Source organism: Ovis aries, chromosome 25, assembly GCF_016772045.2.
Source record: "Ovis aries strain OAR_USU_Benz2616 breed Rambouillet chromosome 25, ARS-UI_Ramb_v3.0, whole genome shotgun sequence".
Classification (NCBI taxonomy): domain Eukaryota; kingdom Metazoa; phylum Chordata; class Mammalia; order Artiodactyla; family Bovidae; genus Ovis; species Ovis aries.
In genome coordinates, this window is record NC_056078.1 from 22,184,993 (window position 1) to 22,203,721 (window position 18,729).

Here is an 18,729-nt window from a genome sequence, read left to right on the forward strand (position 1 = left end):
TACTTATAGAAGGAAGGCAGGCTCAAGATATTCATTATGTAACCATAATTTGTTCATCCAATATTGCTGAGAGGACTCTATGCCATAATTACTCTGTTATATACTTTCATGGGCTTTCCCCATGGGCACTTGTGGTAAAGAATCCACCCGCCAGAGCAGGAGATGTAAGAGACTCAGGTTCGATCCCTGGGTTGGAAAGATCCCCTGGAGGAGGAAATGGCAACCCACTCCAGTATTCTTGCCTGCAAAATCCCAAGGACAGAAGATCCTGGTGGGCTACAATCTATAAAGTTGCAAAGAGTCAGACACGACTGAAGTGACTTAGTACAAACACTAGCACAACCACTGTCTATTTAAAAATTATCAGTGAGGCAGAATTGACAAAAAATTATCAATTCTGTCATTTTTACAGAATAAGGAAACAGGATGTTAAGAATTTTGCCCAATCTTTCTAACTGGTAAGGGAGAGAGGGCTCATTATAAACAATGATGCTGTTTGCAAAAGGGACTGGAGCTATCCCTGGTTGTATGTTGAATGACAAAAGCAGAGAAGAAGGTATGAATGGCTTTCATTCAAATGAAGGCTTCCATTTTCTGCTATATCTCAATTACCAATCTGTAGCAAATATTTGCCATACAATACCCTATTAGCTTCAGTTAAATTATGTCCACTTGTTGGTATATTAATATACTGACCGCAGCAAAATAGCACATGCATATATCACTTTGACTCAGGATGATAAAATGATTCCTGGTCTGCCTATAAACATTCAGAATTCTTTTTCCACACTCCACCATTTACCTTGTCCATCACATTGAAGGATCACTTACCATGAGGATAAAAAAGAAACCAAATTATATTAAGAATAAGATTAATAACTATGAGGAAAGTTGATATTGCAATGTGCATATTACAATCATAAAGAGCTACAATTTATATTTGAACTTGGTGTTTAAAGTTCTTTAAACTTTAAGTTTAAAGAGACTGTGGTTAAGGAAAAAAAAACAAAAACCACTCTTTATATAATATTTCATTAGTCTCTGGAGATACAGAGATCAATGTAGTAATTAATGCCATAGCTGTGACTTCTTATATCTCACTAACCATTAACAGAGGAACCAAAGATCAAATTGCCAGCATCAGTCAGACCATAGAAAAGGAAAGAGAATTCCAGAAAAATATCTACTTCTGCTCCAATGACTATACTAAAGCCTTTGACTGTGTGTATCACAACATGCTGTGGAAAATTCTTCAAGAGATGGGAACATCAGACCAACTTTCCTGCCTTCTGAGAAATCTGTATGCAGGTCAAGAAACAACAGTTAGAACTGGAAATGGAACAATGGACTGGTTCCAAATTAGGAAAGGAGTTCATCAAGGCTATATATTGTCACCCTGCTTATTCAACTTATATACAGAGTACATCATGAGAAATGTTTCATTAGATGAAGCACAAGCTGGAATCAAGATTGTTGGGAGAAATATCAGCAACTTCAGAAATGCAGATGATTCCACCCTTATGGCAGAAAGGAAGAGGAATTAAAGAGCCTCTTGATGAAAGTGAAAGAGGAAAGTGAAAAAGCTGGCTTTAAACTCAACATTCGGAAAACTAAGATCATGGCATCGGGTCCCATATCTTCGTGGCAAATAGATGGGGAAACAGTGGAAACAGTGACAGACTTTATTCTGGGGGGCTTCAAAATCACTGCAGATGGTGACTGCAGCCATGAAATTAAAAGATGCTTGCTCTTTGGATGAAAACTATGACAAACCTAGACAGCATATTAAAAAGCAGAGACATTACTTTGCCAATAAAGGTTCGTCTAGTCAAAGCTATGCTTTTTCCAGTAGTCATGTATGGATGTGAGAATTGGACCATAAAAAAAGCTGAGTGCCAAAGAATTGATGTTTCTGAACTGTGGTGTTGCAGAAGACTCTTTAAAGTCCCTTGAACTGCAAGGAAATCAAACCAGTTAATCCTAAAGGAAATCAACGCTGAATATTCATTGGAAGGACGGATGCTGAAGCTGAGCTCCAATACTTTGGCCACCTGATGCAAAGAACTGACTCACTGGAGAAGACGCTAATGCTGGGAAAGATTAAAGGGAGGAGGAAAAGGGGACGGCAGAGGATGATATGGTTGGATGGCATCACTGACTCGAAGAACATGAGGTTGAGCAAGCTCCGGGAGCTGGCGATGGACATGGAAGCCTGGCATGCTGCAGGCCATCGGGTGGCAAAGAGTCCAACACAACTGAGCAAATGAACTGAACTGAATTGAATCATTAACAGGATATAAAGGCGCCTATATAACCCGGAAATCCAGCTAAGCTTCATTGCAGAAGGAAAATACACTAGAATTCATTTTATTTAGCTCATGAATTAAAACTGTTTCCACTAGGCAGTAATGACAGCAATTTAAGAAAATCTCCTAAATCAATAGCACAGTGTGATACATAAAAGGAGACCCTATTTTTTTCCCCTTCATTTTCTATATCACTTTCACATTCTCCTTCAGTTAACTGGATACTTAGATAAGTCATATATGTCATATGCCATATATGTCCTAATGAAAACCTTTCACAAAAGTCCTAAGGAAACTGTTTTTAGCATGACTATTATCAACTATGAAAATAATGCTAATATCAAAATACGAACCTTGTTTCCTTTCGATCCATGGGATTTGAATTCAAATCTGGTGAGGTAGTCATAAGGAAATTATTTTACTATTCAGAGTTCAAAAGAAAAATATACTAATAAAACTATATTTTAAAATGGTACATCTACATCAAGTATAATAATGAAGTGATTTCTGACTTGATTAATGTTATAATCACTATTTTCTTACTGTAATAATTAAGAAATGAAGGTACAAATGCTATGAAATGATTGATGCCAGAATTTGATTCAGTCAGTATTGGACAAATAAGAAGATTCTGACATCATTTCAAATTTCCACAATTGCCAAAAGTACATTCAGTTTTGGACACTAAAGAAACAACTTGGGAAGTAAGGCTGGGTCACTGAAGCATGGTTTTCATTTATTTCTTCTGTGTTAAGGGTCAAAGAGGAAATTGTCTCAGTGATTCTCCACTTCACTGAAACAAAACTTTATTTTAGTTCACGGTGAATAAACTATGTAAGAAATCAATTTAATGACCTTTATTGAGATACTACTGGATATAAGATACTGTGCTAAATGGTCTGCAAACACATAAATTACAGCTGTATTATTTTTTAGGGCTGCCTTAACACATTATCACAGACTAGTTGGCTTAAACAACAGGGATTTATTTTCTCAGTTTGGAGGCTGCAAGTCCAAGATCAAGGTATAGTGAAAGGAAAGTGAAGTAGCTCAGTCATGTCCAACTCTTTGCGACCCTGTGGACTGTAGCCTACCAGGCTCTTCCCTCCATGGGATTCTCCAGGCAAGAGTACTGGAGTGGGTTGCCATTTCTTTCTCCAAGATCAAGGTATGGACAGGGATTATTCCTCTAATACCTCTTCTTAGCTTATAGATTTCCTATATCTTCACCTGGTCTTCACACTCTGGACATGTTTATATCCTAATTTCTCTTCTATAAAGACATTGGTCATATTGGACTAGGCTCAACCTAACATCCTCATTTTAACTTACTTACTTCTTTAAAGACTCTAACTCCTTTTATAGTTACATTCTGAGGTACTGAGGGTTATGACTTAAACATATAAATTTTGGAGAACACAATTCACCCAACAATAGCATCCCTGCCCTCCAGGACTTTTAAAATAATAAAGGAAAAACATAAAAGTATTTATAAGGCATAAAGTGGTAAAATTTACAGCCTTCCTAAGTGAAGGGTGCAGAGAAATAGGGGAAAACAATAGAACGGGAAAGACTAGCAATCTCTTCAACAAAATTAGACATACCATCCTGTGTGTGGATCACAATAAACTGTGGTAAAGTTATACAACAAATTCAAAATTTTAAAGGATCATGGTGAGAGTGATAGTGCTCAGTCATGTCTGACTCTTTGCAACTCCATACACTACAGCCCACCAGGCTTCTCTGTCCATAGAATTTTCTAGGCAAGAATACTGGAATGGGTAGCCATTCCCTTCTCTAGGGGATCTTCCAGACCCAGGGATCAAACCCTGATCTGCTGCATTGCAGGCCAATTCTTTACCTTGTGAGCCACAAGGGAATCTCACAGAAAGGCTTAAAGGAGGAAAAGGTTTAAGGATAAAATGGTTGTCTAAGGATAGGATTTCAGCATATTGAGATTAATATGGTGAAAAGGGCAGAAAATGACATGATTGGAATAGGCACTGTGTAACGCTATTTTTTCTTTTAATAATCAAGCTTACTCTGATAGACATAGACTAGTATTTAAGATGATAAAGGTCATTTGGTTGCTGATAGGAAAAGCAGTGATACAAAAATCATATTTTCTTCTGTTTTCTATGTAAAATATGCCACACACCAATATCAATACAAATTAAACATATCATTTTAATTTTCAATATATCATTTAAACCTGTGGAGTTTTTTAAAGAAAGAGAGAATTAGAATTTTACCCTCTGTAAAGCAAAAGAAGATACAGATAATAAAAGTCCAATAGGAATTAGATTATCCTTGTAAGAAATTTATATATCCAAAACTATGCCTATAGCTCTTTGTTCTGAGGGTCAGTTTCCAAATTTATGAGATGCAACAGTATTTTAAATTATTTCCTATAATGAAGTGTCACTATCTGAGTTTAAAAAAAAAAAGTAGATTTGTGACATTTTATTACCAGTGAGTGCAACCTATGTTTAGTTGCCCAACAAATTACTTTTAGTCCTGTTTGCTAAATAAGTAATATTTCTGACAATAACAATAAAATATTATCAATTTTAATTTATTTAAGAAACAGAAGACAATATTAAGGAATCTACATAAAATACTATTATATATTTAGAGGGGAAAAATACTGAACTTTCAATGGAATCATAATAAATTTGTGCTTCTTTATACTTCTTGCATATGTCACTAGCAGATAAAATGAATTTATACTTACTACTTAAAATTATGACAATTCCGTAGCATTCAGCCATGTCACATTAAAAATGTGGTAAAGTACAAGATTTTCATTTGGTTCACAGATAGTTTTCCAAAGGCTCATTAAAGTTTTCACGTCTACTATCATGACAATATTTAGGTTAGTGTCATAAATGTTTGAAACATATTTAAACTCCACATTTTGCATCACTTATTAGTGCCTAATTAAGCAGAAAAAGTTTAAGTTCAGTGAATTTAAAAACTAAAATTAAAGTAAATCAGATTTTATATTAGGATATAAAGATCCTGGCATATAAACCTTTAGCACTGCAGAAAATGAGCTTCATCTTTTACACCAGCGAAAGGTACAGTGTGATCATTCTGTGTAATTATATATTGAGGAGAAGCCTTGATTTGGATACATGACTACACCAAAATAAAAGAAAAAAATCACTTTGCATAGCTGTTCTTAATTTTTGCAGTTGCCTGAAATAGTTATGCTACATATACGTTCTGGCTTTGCCTTAATGCCTGTGTTGGGAGGCTCTGAGATATGAACAGACTAAAATCTGCTCTCGATCACTTGGAGGTTACATCTATAGAAATCAAATGAGAGTTTATTAAGTAAAAAGTATTTAAAGAAACCATTACTTAAGTATCTGCTGTATATCAAGCACTATTTATGGCACTGAAATGAAGAAAAACCTGACAATTTTCACACATCCATGATGTGTGTTTGCTTCTCTTTCTTTGAATTTTTCACTCATCTGATATTTTGAGTGGTGTTCTTTTGGGATGTTTCTTTTGTTTAGCTTCAAATTCTTCAGAATCTCATTAATTTCTGAAGAGGGAGAAGAGTCTCATACTCACCTAAACCATATCTACTCTAGCATAAAGGGATAATTATTTTGCTATATCATGATCATACAAAATGGTCCACATGGCCAACCAAAGATTAATAGAAGAAGGGACTTGAGCTTTTCTAATTATTTGACTCAAAATTGAATGAGTAACAATGCTTAAGAGTTAGGTACATCTTTCTCCCCAATTCAAGGAAGTTCCAGATGCTTGTGTCATTTTTATTTCTTTTATCAGCATCAGTTTTCAGAGCACAGTTCTTTTACCTCCTTAGATAGGTTTATTCTTTAGTATTTGATTCTTTTTGATGTGATGGTAATTTTGCTTTCTGATCTTTCATTATTAGCATATAAGAATACAAGAGATTTCAAAGATTTGCACAGTAACAGAAACCTCCAACAAAATGAAAAGACAATCCACAAAATGGGAAAAAAAAATTTGAAAATGAAGCAACTAAAAATGGATTAATATCCAAAATATTTAAATAGTTCATGTGGCTCAATATCAAAAAACAAAGAACCCAATCAAAGTATGGACAGATCTAAATAGACATGTCCCAAAAAAAATACACACAAATGGAAAAAAAGCACATGAAAAGAGGTTTAACATCATACCTTAGAGAAATACAAATCAAAACTCCATTGAGGTATCACCTCACACCTATCAGAATGGCCATCATCAAAAATAAATCTACAAACAATGATGGAAAGAATATGGAGAAGTTGTGGAGAAAAGAGAACACTTCTACCTTGTTAGTGGAAATGTAAATTGAAACAGCCACTACGTAGAACAGTATAAAGGTAACTGAAAAAACTAAAATGCCTACTATACGATCCAGCAATCCCACTCCTGATGTATATTCAGAAAAAAAAAAAAAAACATAATTTGAAAATACACACACACTGCAATGTTCACTGAAGTACTATTGACTCTTTATAGCCAAGACATGGAAGGAACCTAAATGCCCATCAACAGAGGAGAGTTAGAAGATGTGGTTCAGTTCAGTTCAGTTCAGTCGCTCAGTCGTGTCCGACTCTTTGCGACCCCATGAATCGCAGCACGCCAGGCCTCCCTGTCCATCACCAACTCCCGGAGCTCACTCAAACTCATGTCCATCAAGTCGGTGATACCATCCAGCCATCTCATCCTCGGTCGTCCCCTTCTCCTCCTGCCCCCAATCCCTCCCAGCATCAGAGTCTTTTCCAGTGAGTCAACTCTTCACATGGTGAGTGAAGTCGTTCAGTCATGTCCAACTCTTTGTGACCCCATGGACTGTAGCCTACCAGGCTCCTCTGTCCATGGGATTTTCTAGGCAATAGTACTGGAGTGGATTGCCATTTCCTTCTCCAGGGGATCTTCCCAAACCAGGGATTGAACCCTGGTCTCCCTCATTGTAGACAGACACTTTACCATCTGAGCCACCAGGGAAGTACCTTCACATGGTACATATATACAATTGAATATTATTCAAAAAAGAAGGAAATAATGCTATTAGCAGCAATATGGATGGACCTAGAAAGTGTCATACTGAGTGAAGTAAACTAATAAACAACTGAAATTTATTTCTTCACTCTTCTTGAGGCTGAGAATCCAAAATGAAGGCAAAGCCCTCCTTAGTTTACACCCAGTGCCTTTTGCTATAGCCTGGTGGGCTACCATCTATGGGGTCACAGAGTTAGACACAACTGAAGCGACTTAGCAGCAGCAGCAGCAGCAGAAGCACAGTGGGGGAAGAGGCTTTCTTGTCTGCTTTATGAAAATATTAATCTAATTCATGAAGACTTCACCCTCATGACCTAAGAATCTTCCAAAGGCCCTTCCTTCTAGTATTTTCACACTGGATATTATTATAAGATCCCAAGTGGCACAACGGTAAAGAGTCTGCCTGCAAATTTAGGAAATACAGGAGACACAGGTTCAGTCCCTGGGTCAGGAAGATTCTCTGGAGTAGAAAATAGCACCCTACTCCAGTATGCTTGCCTGGAAAATTCCATGGGCAGAGGAGCCTGGAGAGCTACAGTCCATGGGGTCACAAAGAGTTGGACACGATTGAGCAACTGAGCACATATGCATTAGTATTTCAGCATATGAATTTTGCAGAGACACAAACCTTCAGACAATAGCAAAATGATATAATTATTAACATTTTAGAGGAGAGCATTTAGTGAGTCAGAGGTTCATTTATTTCCTGAAGATCATAGATCCAGTAGGATCTGGCAGACTTGTCATTTCTAAGCATAGTTAACCCTCTCTAAACAGACTCTTTTCTTTCTATGCTTTCCATAAACTCAAGAGATAAAATTCATTGTTTTGATGTATAATCTATAAGAGTTCTTTTAGTGGTGACATTTTAGTGATAATCATATGTGCTTTGTGAAAAGCTAGTTCTTGGCTACTTTTGTTCTGTATACATAAATTGTTCATAGAACAAGCTCAGGAGCCACTCTGTAAGTAGAATTTTTTTCTTGTTTTCTTAATAAAAATCCCCTAGGATGCTATCAAAGTCCTTAAGTCTATGCCAACACAAACTTGCAAACTCAGATACATGGCTTCATATTTTCAGACCTCGTATCTGCACCCACATGGGTAGCAGGAGGCATGCTTCTTTATGAGTCCAGAGGAAGACTTTTGCAGAGCATATAGGGAAGGGTCAGCCTGTATTTCCTGACTAAAACCCCTTCAACTCTAGCTGAAAATTGGTCTTTAAGAATGCTCAAGGGCACCTCTTAGACTCATTAGCAGGTGGGGTGGGAGGTGGTTGGGGACAGGGAGTAGGCATCATATCACAAAGGTAAACTTCCCATGTAATCCCTTATCTGACCATAAAGTGTCCACAAGATTCACCATATGAAGGATTTTAAATCATTCACATTACATTGATCAAATGCATATGCTTAGAGTTGAAACACTCTGTTTTTGTTAAGAGTTCCTGTCAGTATATCTGGCTATGGCAAATACTATGGCTATCAAGAACTGTTCATGCACTCACTAAGACAGTTTTAAAGAAATACGTACTTAAAGATTTATCTTCCATATCCTTTGTAAGTACATAGTTAACACATCTGCACAATTTAGGAATTTTTTTAAAAATACCTCAATACAAATTTAAAATGCAAGTGATTGATGCTATTTATTTTATCAATAGGATTATTGATGTTTATGACAGCTCTGCCTTAGAGTTCTGATAAAAATTCTTAAATCTGACTGATTTCGATAAAGTCAAAATAGAACTCCTAATTATACACTTTTTAAATACTGAATTTATAACCTTTGAACAACAATCCTGCTGTGTACTTACTGTTCATTCAAATGAGGGCCTTGAGTGAACTTGCATGTTAGTACATGGAATGATGTGTGTTTAATTTCAGTTGGCATGCCCAAACTACCCTTTGGTCATGTATGTATAGGCAGAACTTTAAAACATAATTATCAATAGGGACTACTTTGGGGGAGCTCATTCGATCATTTTTGAATGTAACCTTTCCCCCGTCATTCCTTATGTAAAACTGTGTGTATAATTTGTCTGTCGTCTCGGCAATGACAGCCATACATAATCACATGAAAATATAATCACAGAGGACTGAGAAAAAAAAACTTACAACCACAACAAGACGGTCTCCTGATTTTGGCCAATGGCACGCAATATCCTGGCTGCAAGTCATTCTAGGACTATTCTGATGAGGCGGAGCTCCTTTTCCTACTACATTCACACCTGGGGTTTTCAACCTGAGTTAAGTCAACAAATTGGCTTTCACCTCACCTTCCTATTGTCATGTCTCAATGTGTGTGTCAGTCTTATGTTTTAATTTCTTGGAGGAGGGCTGGAGAGAGTGAGGGAATACCTGCTTTATATTGTTTACTTTATTTTCACTTCTGAGAGCAAAGAAAGCATTGTTTTGCTCTAATCTATCTACTTCTATAAGGATGTTTCTCAGCATCTGGTGTTAGTTATCTGAAATATTGATGCCACTACCATTTAAAATTTTAGACAATTTACATTTTCTTAAAAATGTTCAGGGCTTTATATGATGTCACCTGTTGATTTTCTGAGTCCAGTATTAATCCAGATGGACCCTTTGTTCCCGTAATATCGGCCACCATGCTGTCCCTCAAATGCACCATGCACTTTCACATGCTTTTCTCTCTTTCTGAGTTATTATTTCACTTTCTTCTGGGTTCAATTCAACAGTTCAGTTTAACCACTATCTCCTTAACAATCCTTCTCTCAATATCCTGACATCTCCTTATCAATCTTTCCCTCAATAACTACCATCATTAATTCCACAGCATTTGAGTTCCCTAAAAGCAAATATTGTCCTGTTTCCTTCTTTGCATCCTCTTCCATTTCCCAGCAAACTGCTTTGCATGTAGTTGATATCCCACACACTTTTATCAAAATTCATTTTTGTAGAATATAATTTCAAATATTGGGCTTCCCTGGTGAATTGGGAGTAAAGAATCCACCTCCCAATGCAGGAGATGTGGGTTCAATCCATGATTTAGGAAGATCCCCAGAAGAAGGAAATGGCTACCCACTCCAGTATTCTTGCCTGGGAAACCCCATGGACAGACGAGCCTGGTGGGCTATAGTCCATAGGATCGCAAAGAGTCAGATATGACTTAGCAACTAAACAACAATTTCAAATCTCAATTTTAAAAGAATATATTTTACACTGTGATGTCTTTAATCAATTAAAGTTTCAAGTAGGTGTTGAAGGGATACATAAAAGAATGTGTGATGATAAATAATTGGTTATAATTATTTAATTAATCATTGTATAGATATGGGCTATGGGTCATTTTATCCCAACACCTATTCCATAAACATTATATGAGATTAAATAATGCTTAGTTTGTGGGAAATTAATTAACATTTGAATCTTTCTACTGAGTCTGGTGTGCTCTGACTGAGGTCAGAAAGGGTCAGAAAGGGTCAGACACAGATTAGCGACTAAACAACAACGATTTAGAATTAACTTAAGAAGGAAAAGAAAGTTTATTTTCATTTTCCTTTGTCAAATGATTCAGATAAAACTTTACAGATGCCATGGCATCTAGTCCCATCACTTCATAGCAAACAGATGGGGAAACAGTGGAAACTGTGACAGACTTTATTTTCTTGGGCTCTAAAATCACTGCAGATGGTGTCTGCAGCCATGAAATTAAAAGACACTTGCTCCTTGGAAGAAAAGCAATGAAAAACCTAGATAGCATATTAAAAAGCAGAGACATCAGTTTGCCAACAAAGGACCATCTAGTCAAAGCTATGGTTTTTCCAGTAGTCTTGTATGGATGTGAGTTGGACCATAAAGAAAGCTGGACCATAAAGAACATAAAGTTGGACCATAAAGAACACCAAAGAATTGATGCTTTTTATCTGTGGTGTTGGAGAAGACTCTTGAGAGTCCCTTGGACTGGAAGGAAATCAAACCAGTACATCCTAAAGGAAATCAGTCCTGAAAATTCATTGGAAGGACTGATGCTGAAGCTGAAACTCCAGTACTTTGGCCACCAAATGCAAAGAACTGATACAGCAGAAAAAATCCTGATGCTGGGAAAGATTGAAGATGCGACGAGAAGGGGTAGACAAAGGATGAGATGGTTAGACGGTATCGCTGATTCAATGGACATGAGTTTGAGCAAATTCCTGGAGCTCGTAATGGACAGGGAAGCCTGGTGTGCTGCCGTCCATGGGGTCACAAAGAGTCGGACACGACTGAGCAAATGAACTGAACTGAACTGAAAGATCATGTTTACTATAGTTTCATGAACACAGAGGGCTTTGCTATAGCATTTTTGATGGCAACATCAGGGTTACATTTGTGTCACTAAGTCAAAGTCTCAGAACACTGTGATGATTAATGCTTGTATATTTCATAATTCGACTTTTTAAGAAAATATTCAAGGCTGAACATGTTTAATGAAAGTATAACACATAAATCCTCCCAAATTAATCTTGAAGAATTATTAGTAAGAAGGTGAATACTTTTTTTTTTCATTCAATAAATACCTACTGAAAACATTCAAGCAAAATTTTGGAAGCAGAAGGATCAATTAGAAAGATTATATGACAGTTCAGGTAAGAGACAGAGGCTTGAACCGGAGTGATAGCAATGGACACGGGCATTAAAGAGAAATGTAGGATATGGAATAGAGAAAATGTTCAAGCATCCTCCAATACTATAATTCACAGAGAATCGATAAGATGTTATCTTTAAAATGAAAAAACTGTTACAGTAAAGGAACAGCAGTGCTAATTCTAATCAATAAGTGATCAATCTCCTCTTTAGAAAATTCCAGATCCTTGTCAGTGGCTGCCTCCATTGTTCATGTAGTCCCCTCTCTCCAATAATCTCCATCGTTATGACTGTCTTGCAAGTTATCTTTTCCACTTTTACTCATTATTAAGTCTCCAGTACCTTTTGGAGGGTTTAGCACTTAAAACTACGCAGTAAATATTTAATGAATAAATGAAAGAATAAGTGAAACAAAAGCCATATCTTCACAAACCCTCATACTTAATCAGTTCTTAGTAATTACTGAATAGCTCTTATGGTTCGAGTCATTCCCTTTTCTATCAAAGTTTCCTTCTTCTAAATTCAGTTCCTTGGGATTACAGCTCACTATGAGTCAATTAATACAATAGTTCAAAAGGCTGATTTATGTGTTAATGTTTCCTCTTAGAAACTCACATCTTAAACAGAGATCTTAAATATTTTTATACTCCCACATGGATAACTGGTTATATCAGGTCCAATGGTAGATTGGAAATACAAAGTTTATCAAATCTTATCTTGTCTTTCTAAATATAGGATAGAACTTGATGTGGTCAAAGAATCTTCAGACCAGCTATTTTTGACAGGTGTTTTGTTACAGTGTTTTCAGAGAATGACAAAACGTGCAGTTAATGGTGTGGGGATAATCCCTGTAGTGAGTGATAAGACAAAAGTTTTGGGACCTATGCATTCTGAAGGTTTTTCCTAAATACTTGTAAGATGGCACTGATAGTATTACATAAATTAACATTAAACTGAAAAGAGCCTCTTTCAGACAACTGAATGTTAGAGAACTCAGTTTGAAAGTGGATTTGGGTCACTGTTTCATTTTATTCTTGCACATAAAATTTTTATATATAATACATTTGTGAGGTAACTATATTCCTTATGATTTTCAAGAAAGGACTGCACTTATTTTTGGAATTTTCTGTGTATAGCAAGAAACAAAAATGGTTTTTTAAAAATTGGTATTTTCACTTTTGTATATGAGAAACTGGTGATTATATAAACACATAATTTAAAAATCATTAATGATATTACTATATTTGGAAATGCAATAGCAAAACCAAAGATGTTTGGTATTTTATTTTAAAAATGCCATTATTCCAAGAGCTACTGATCCATATTGGAAGATCTGTTGCTGCTGATGCTAAGTTGTGTCAGTCGTGTCCGACTCTGTGCGACCTCACAGACGGCAGCCCAACAGGCTCCTCTGTCCCAAGGATTCTCCAGGCAAGAACACTGGATTGGGTTGCCATTTCCTTCTCCAATGCATGAAAGTGAAAAGTGAAAGTGAAGTCGCTCAGTCGTGTCTGACTCTGTGCGACCCCACGGACTGTAGCCTACCAGGCTCCTCCATCCATGGGATTCTGCAGGCAAGAGTAGTGGAGTGTGTTGCCATTGCCTTCTCCGATTGGAAGATCTAGTCATGCTAAAACATTATATACGGGCAAACATCTTATGAAGATGATTTATTCCTTTGTTAATGAAAATAAAATAATAAAGTCCAAGAATCTTTTCTCACTGATTTTAGGCTTCATTTATATATATGTATATATAAATAATGTATCATATATACATAGAAATATGGAGAGCTGATGTCCTGAGAATCCATAACTTTTAACAATTGACTCAGGAGAAAGTAAGAATGTTTTCAAAACCCCCCTTTTTTTAATGTATTATTTTTATTGAAGGATAATTGCTTTACAGAATTTTGTTGTTTTAAGATCCCTATTCTTTATTCTTATTAAAACATCAAAATAATTTACCATTGTTATCAACTACTGGAAGAAAATCCAAAAAAGATGAAATGCTTACTTAAAAAGTTTGAAAATATAATATTCTCAAGGTAATTCATAGTTATGAAATCCTAAGAACTAACCAGTCAGTCACTCTACCTGGCAAACAGAGAAGCTGTGAATACAAACAGCATATTCTAAAAGATAATTGTAAAGTAGTACCAGAGAGGTCATTCAAAATCTGTCCCACACAAAAGCTGCCAGATTGTGACTCTGATTAGCCATCCTAAGAAAGGTAACTCATCCACAGGTTGGCCTATGATCTTGAATTTAGGACTTCTGAACTGGTACTAAAAATATGCATAGAGTAAACTAAATTCTTTCTCATTTATTTGACTGGGAAAATTCTGAGAAGCCATTAGTGTTAGGTAGGAATTTAGGCATGAGCAACTAGGGGTGGTCCAGTCAAAAAAGATTCAAGCTGATCTCAAACCCCACCCTGGACGTACTCCAATACAGCCCAAGAGAGCTCATAGATATGCTATAAAATAACCGCAGAGACTTTTCCAGTTCCAGAGCATGTTACCTATGTGCACAGTGGATGCCAAACTAACCACAAGGACTTCTCCAACTCTGGCACATGTGCCCCTGATGCATAGCTATGTCCTCAAGAGACCTTAGGCAGCCAGGAGTCTATTAAAGGTTCATAAATACTCTATACATACATACATCTGATTATAACAGACTGAATTATGGGAAAGACATGCACAATAGAGCCAGTTGTTATGTAACTTGCAACTGTAAATCAAAACTGTCAGTCCATGCCCACACAGATGAATATGTAAAAGCCCTATCTTAAAGATTCTGTACCTCATCATTCTAGCACCCATGCCTCTCTTGGCTTGGCTCACCTCTCCCTTGAGGTTCATTTTCTTCTTTCTTCAAGAAGAAATGCTTTTGCCATGAGTAAGACCTCAGATTCATCATTGTGCTCTTACCAACGATAGAGCCCAGTGAGGAAGGGACCTCTTTGACTCTCCCTATTTGCAAATATTATCTGTGGGAACTGGATATAATGAGAAACAGCACTAGAGCTCAGGCTAATCTATCACAAGGTAAATTTATGAAGACACAGAAACTTAAGAAAGCAGTGGGTGCCACTAAGTAAGTCATCCACTAAGTTTGGGGAAAACACATTTTTTTTCTCTAGTTAACAGCCACTTCCCATTTGTTCCTGCTGATAAAATCTCTAGCTTTGTTTGTATAGTAAATGACTAGTCAGAAAAGTTGAATTATGACTGGTCTAAGCCCAGTGAACTGCTAGGATAAGTTTAGGTCAGCTCACAAGAGCTATTTTTAGGCATCTCTTCCCAATTCAGAGTTCAGCGGCAGCTGGAAACCTGCCAATGTGGGAGTATTTATGTCACAGAAATCAAGCAAGTGCTATGAATTAGGACTATTACTTTCTCTGGCTACAGGTGGTTGTTAACCATTTATCAGCACTCAGAGCCCATCCTGTAAATCCCATTTCCTTTTGCCATCTATTGGTCCAGGAGTAGGTACAGGACCAAATTCTGACCTATGACAAGAGGAGATCTGATGGAAACTAACTGGAAAAGATTTCCTCCTTGATACGTTAAAGCCAACAAGCCAACTCGCCTTCCTACTTTAAGTTATACTGTGTAACTCTTTGAGATGTAACATGAGGAAAGGTGAACAGAAACCCAGATGCCTATATCAGTCATACTCCTGGACCAATGAATGGCAAAAGGAAATGGGATTTTCATGATGGGCTCTGAGTGTTGATAAATGGTTAATAAATGACTGGTCTATGTTTTATGACTATGCCAAAGACTTTGACTGTGTGAATCACAGCAAACTGTGGGAAATTTTTAAAGAGATGGGAATACCAGACCACATGACCTGCCTCCTGAGAAATCTGTGTGCATGTCAAGAAGCAACAGTTAGACATGGACATGGAAAAACAGATTGGCACCAAATTGGGAAAGGAATATGTCAAGGCTATATATTGTTACCCTGCTTATTTAACTTATATATAGAGTACATCCAGAGAAGGCAATGGCAACCCACTCCAGTACTCTTGCCAGGATAATCCCATGGAAGTAGGAGCCTGGTGGGCTGCAGTCCATGGAGTCATGAAGAGTCAGAAATGACAGAAGTGACTTAGCATCAGCAGCAGCAGAGTACATCATGAGAAATGCTGGGCTGGATGAAGCACAAGCTGGAATCAAAATTTCCGGGAGAAATATCAATAACCTCAAATATGCAGATGACATCACCCTCATGGCAGAAAATGAAGAAGAACTAAAGAGCCTCTTGATGAAAGTGAAAGAGGAGAGTGAAAAAGTTGGCTTAAAGCTCAAAATTCAGAAAACTAAGATCATGGCATTTGGTCCCATCACTTCATGGCAAATAGATGGGGAAACAATGGAAACAGTGACAAATTTTATTTTCTGGGGCTCCAAAATCATTGCAGATGGTGACTACAGACATGAAATTAAAAGATGCCTGCTCCCTGAAAGAAAAGCTATGACTAACCTCAGTTCAGTTCAGTTCAGTTGCTCAGTCGTGTCCGACCTAGACAGCATATTAAAAAGCAGAGACATTACTTTGCCAACAAAGGTGCATCCAATCAAGGCTATGGTTTTTCTAGTAGTCATGTATGGATATGAGAGTTGGACCGCAAAGGAACCTGAGGGCTGAACAATTGATGCTTTTGAACTCTCGTGTTGGAGAAAACTCTTGAGAGTCCCTTGGACTGCAAGGAGATCCAACCAGTCCATCCTAAAGGAGATCAGTCCTGGGTGTTCATTGGAAGGTCTGATGTTGAAGCTGAAACTCCAATACTTTGGACACGTAATGCGAAGAACTGGCTCATTTGAAAGGACCCTGATGCTGGGAAATATTGAAGGCAGGTGGAGGAGGGGACAACAGAGGATGAGATGGTTGGATGGCATCACCAACTCAATGGACATGAGTTTGAGTAAGCCCAGGGGTTGGTGATGGACAGGGAGGCCTGGCGTGCGGTAGTCCTTGTGGTTGCAAAGGGTGGAACACAACTGAGCAACTGAACTGAAGCAAACTGAATAACTCAATCACAACCAATCAAAAGGCAGGAAAGTAAGAACCTGTACCTGTACCCCAGGAACAGAAAATAATGGAGTGCACTCTTTACAGAGAATTTTAAAAACAATAATGAAACACATTAAATATTAATTCACTATTTATCACTACCCTGTACTGGCAATTCTAAAAAAAAATGTTAGTGATAAGATACTCCTTCCCACACACAGGGACTAGTCCTATCCAAGTCCTCTGATGTGTTAGGGGTAGTAAGTCTACTATCTTAAATATCTAATGACATGAAATAATTCATGATTTTTGTTATTTAAGCAACTCTCATATGAGTTTTCCCTTACATGCACGCAAAACATTCTTAAGTGCTAAACTTTTTCACAGAAAGGAGCAGATTCAGAGGTTGCCAGATCAGGTGAATCCAGCACTGAAAGGGGAACCGTGAGCCCCTGCTCTGAGGCCCTACACAGCTGCTCAGATCCCAGGCTCCCCACTTTTCTCATCACGTGATTATGGCTCCTGTTCTGGTATGCTCAGGAGATTCTCCCTACTGTGTCATCAACTGATATAATAAACTGCCTTCATATTAACTACCATGAGCAGGTTTCTTCACCTTGTAACCAAAAGAACCAACTGAAAAACAGAACCTAGCATTTTAACAACTAAATTACAAAAGACTGACCAAATGTAAGATACTGACTGAATTCACATTGCCAAGTCTATACTCAAAAGATAGAAAATAGACAAAAATATGCTTAAGTATTGCTTATAATAGTTAAAATTTATCTAAATGAAAATAAAAGAACATATATATGACTTTTTTGAAAAAATATAATAATGTGGGAAAATTCAGCCTACTATTACCTATAAAAAGGCATAATGACACAATAATTTGAAAACATTTATTTCTGTCCAGCATAAAGACTTTGCTGGATGGAAATAAACTGGATATCATTAGTTGCTATTTCTGAATACTGGTATCAAGGCATATTAATATTATTGCTGTTCATTTTCTATTATTTTCAAACTTTTAGCTCTAAAGATATAAAACAATGTCAGAGTAGTTAACTAGCACATCTTTTCTTTTCATTACTCTGTTAAGAAAATACATTAGGTTACTATTGTTCAGGATGAGAATATATACATATATAATGAAATCGATAAGGTAGATAAAATGCAATCAGGAAACATTTGAAAATATAAAATGATGTTTGAAAATCATGAGAAACTTCATTTTATAAAAAAGGATCATCACATTCCAAGAAAATCTCTCAAAAATATATATAATTTATTTTCATGAGAGGTATTTTTAAGAAAATGAAAAATATTAAAAAGCATTTAGTTCTTTGCTGTTACAACAGTATAATCAAAACCTGAGTTATGTTTCCAAGAATATGTCTTTATGAGAGAAACTTCACAATCTTGTATTCTATTATGTGATGAAAGAATCATCTAGGTTTGACATGGAATCTGAAACCTGTTATTGATGTAGTTACGTGTTTAGACTTATTTTAGTCTTTAGAACACCACTACTCAAATATATATGGTAGTTGAAGTATGTGTTATATTTCAATAGTTTTCCTATTTTTATTTTTCTGAGTGAAGAAAAACTTGTTTCAAAAAATGTGGAGGAAAATCAAGAGATATAACTATATTAAAGGATGGGAAATGATGATTTATTTGAAAAGCCAGGAAATGCTTAAAATTTCCAGCCATTATTTTCAATTATGCATTGCCCAT

At 36.6% G+C, this 18,729-nt stretch overlaps 1 protein-coding gene across 8 annotated transcripts in view; it reads right to left on the reverse strand.

Moving 5' to 3' along the window:
- Positions 1-18,729, reverse strand: part of CTNNA3 (catenin alpha 3) — a 1,860,557-nt gene that overhangs the window by 614,038 nt on the left and 1,227,790 nt on the right. The window lies entirely within an intron of this gene.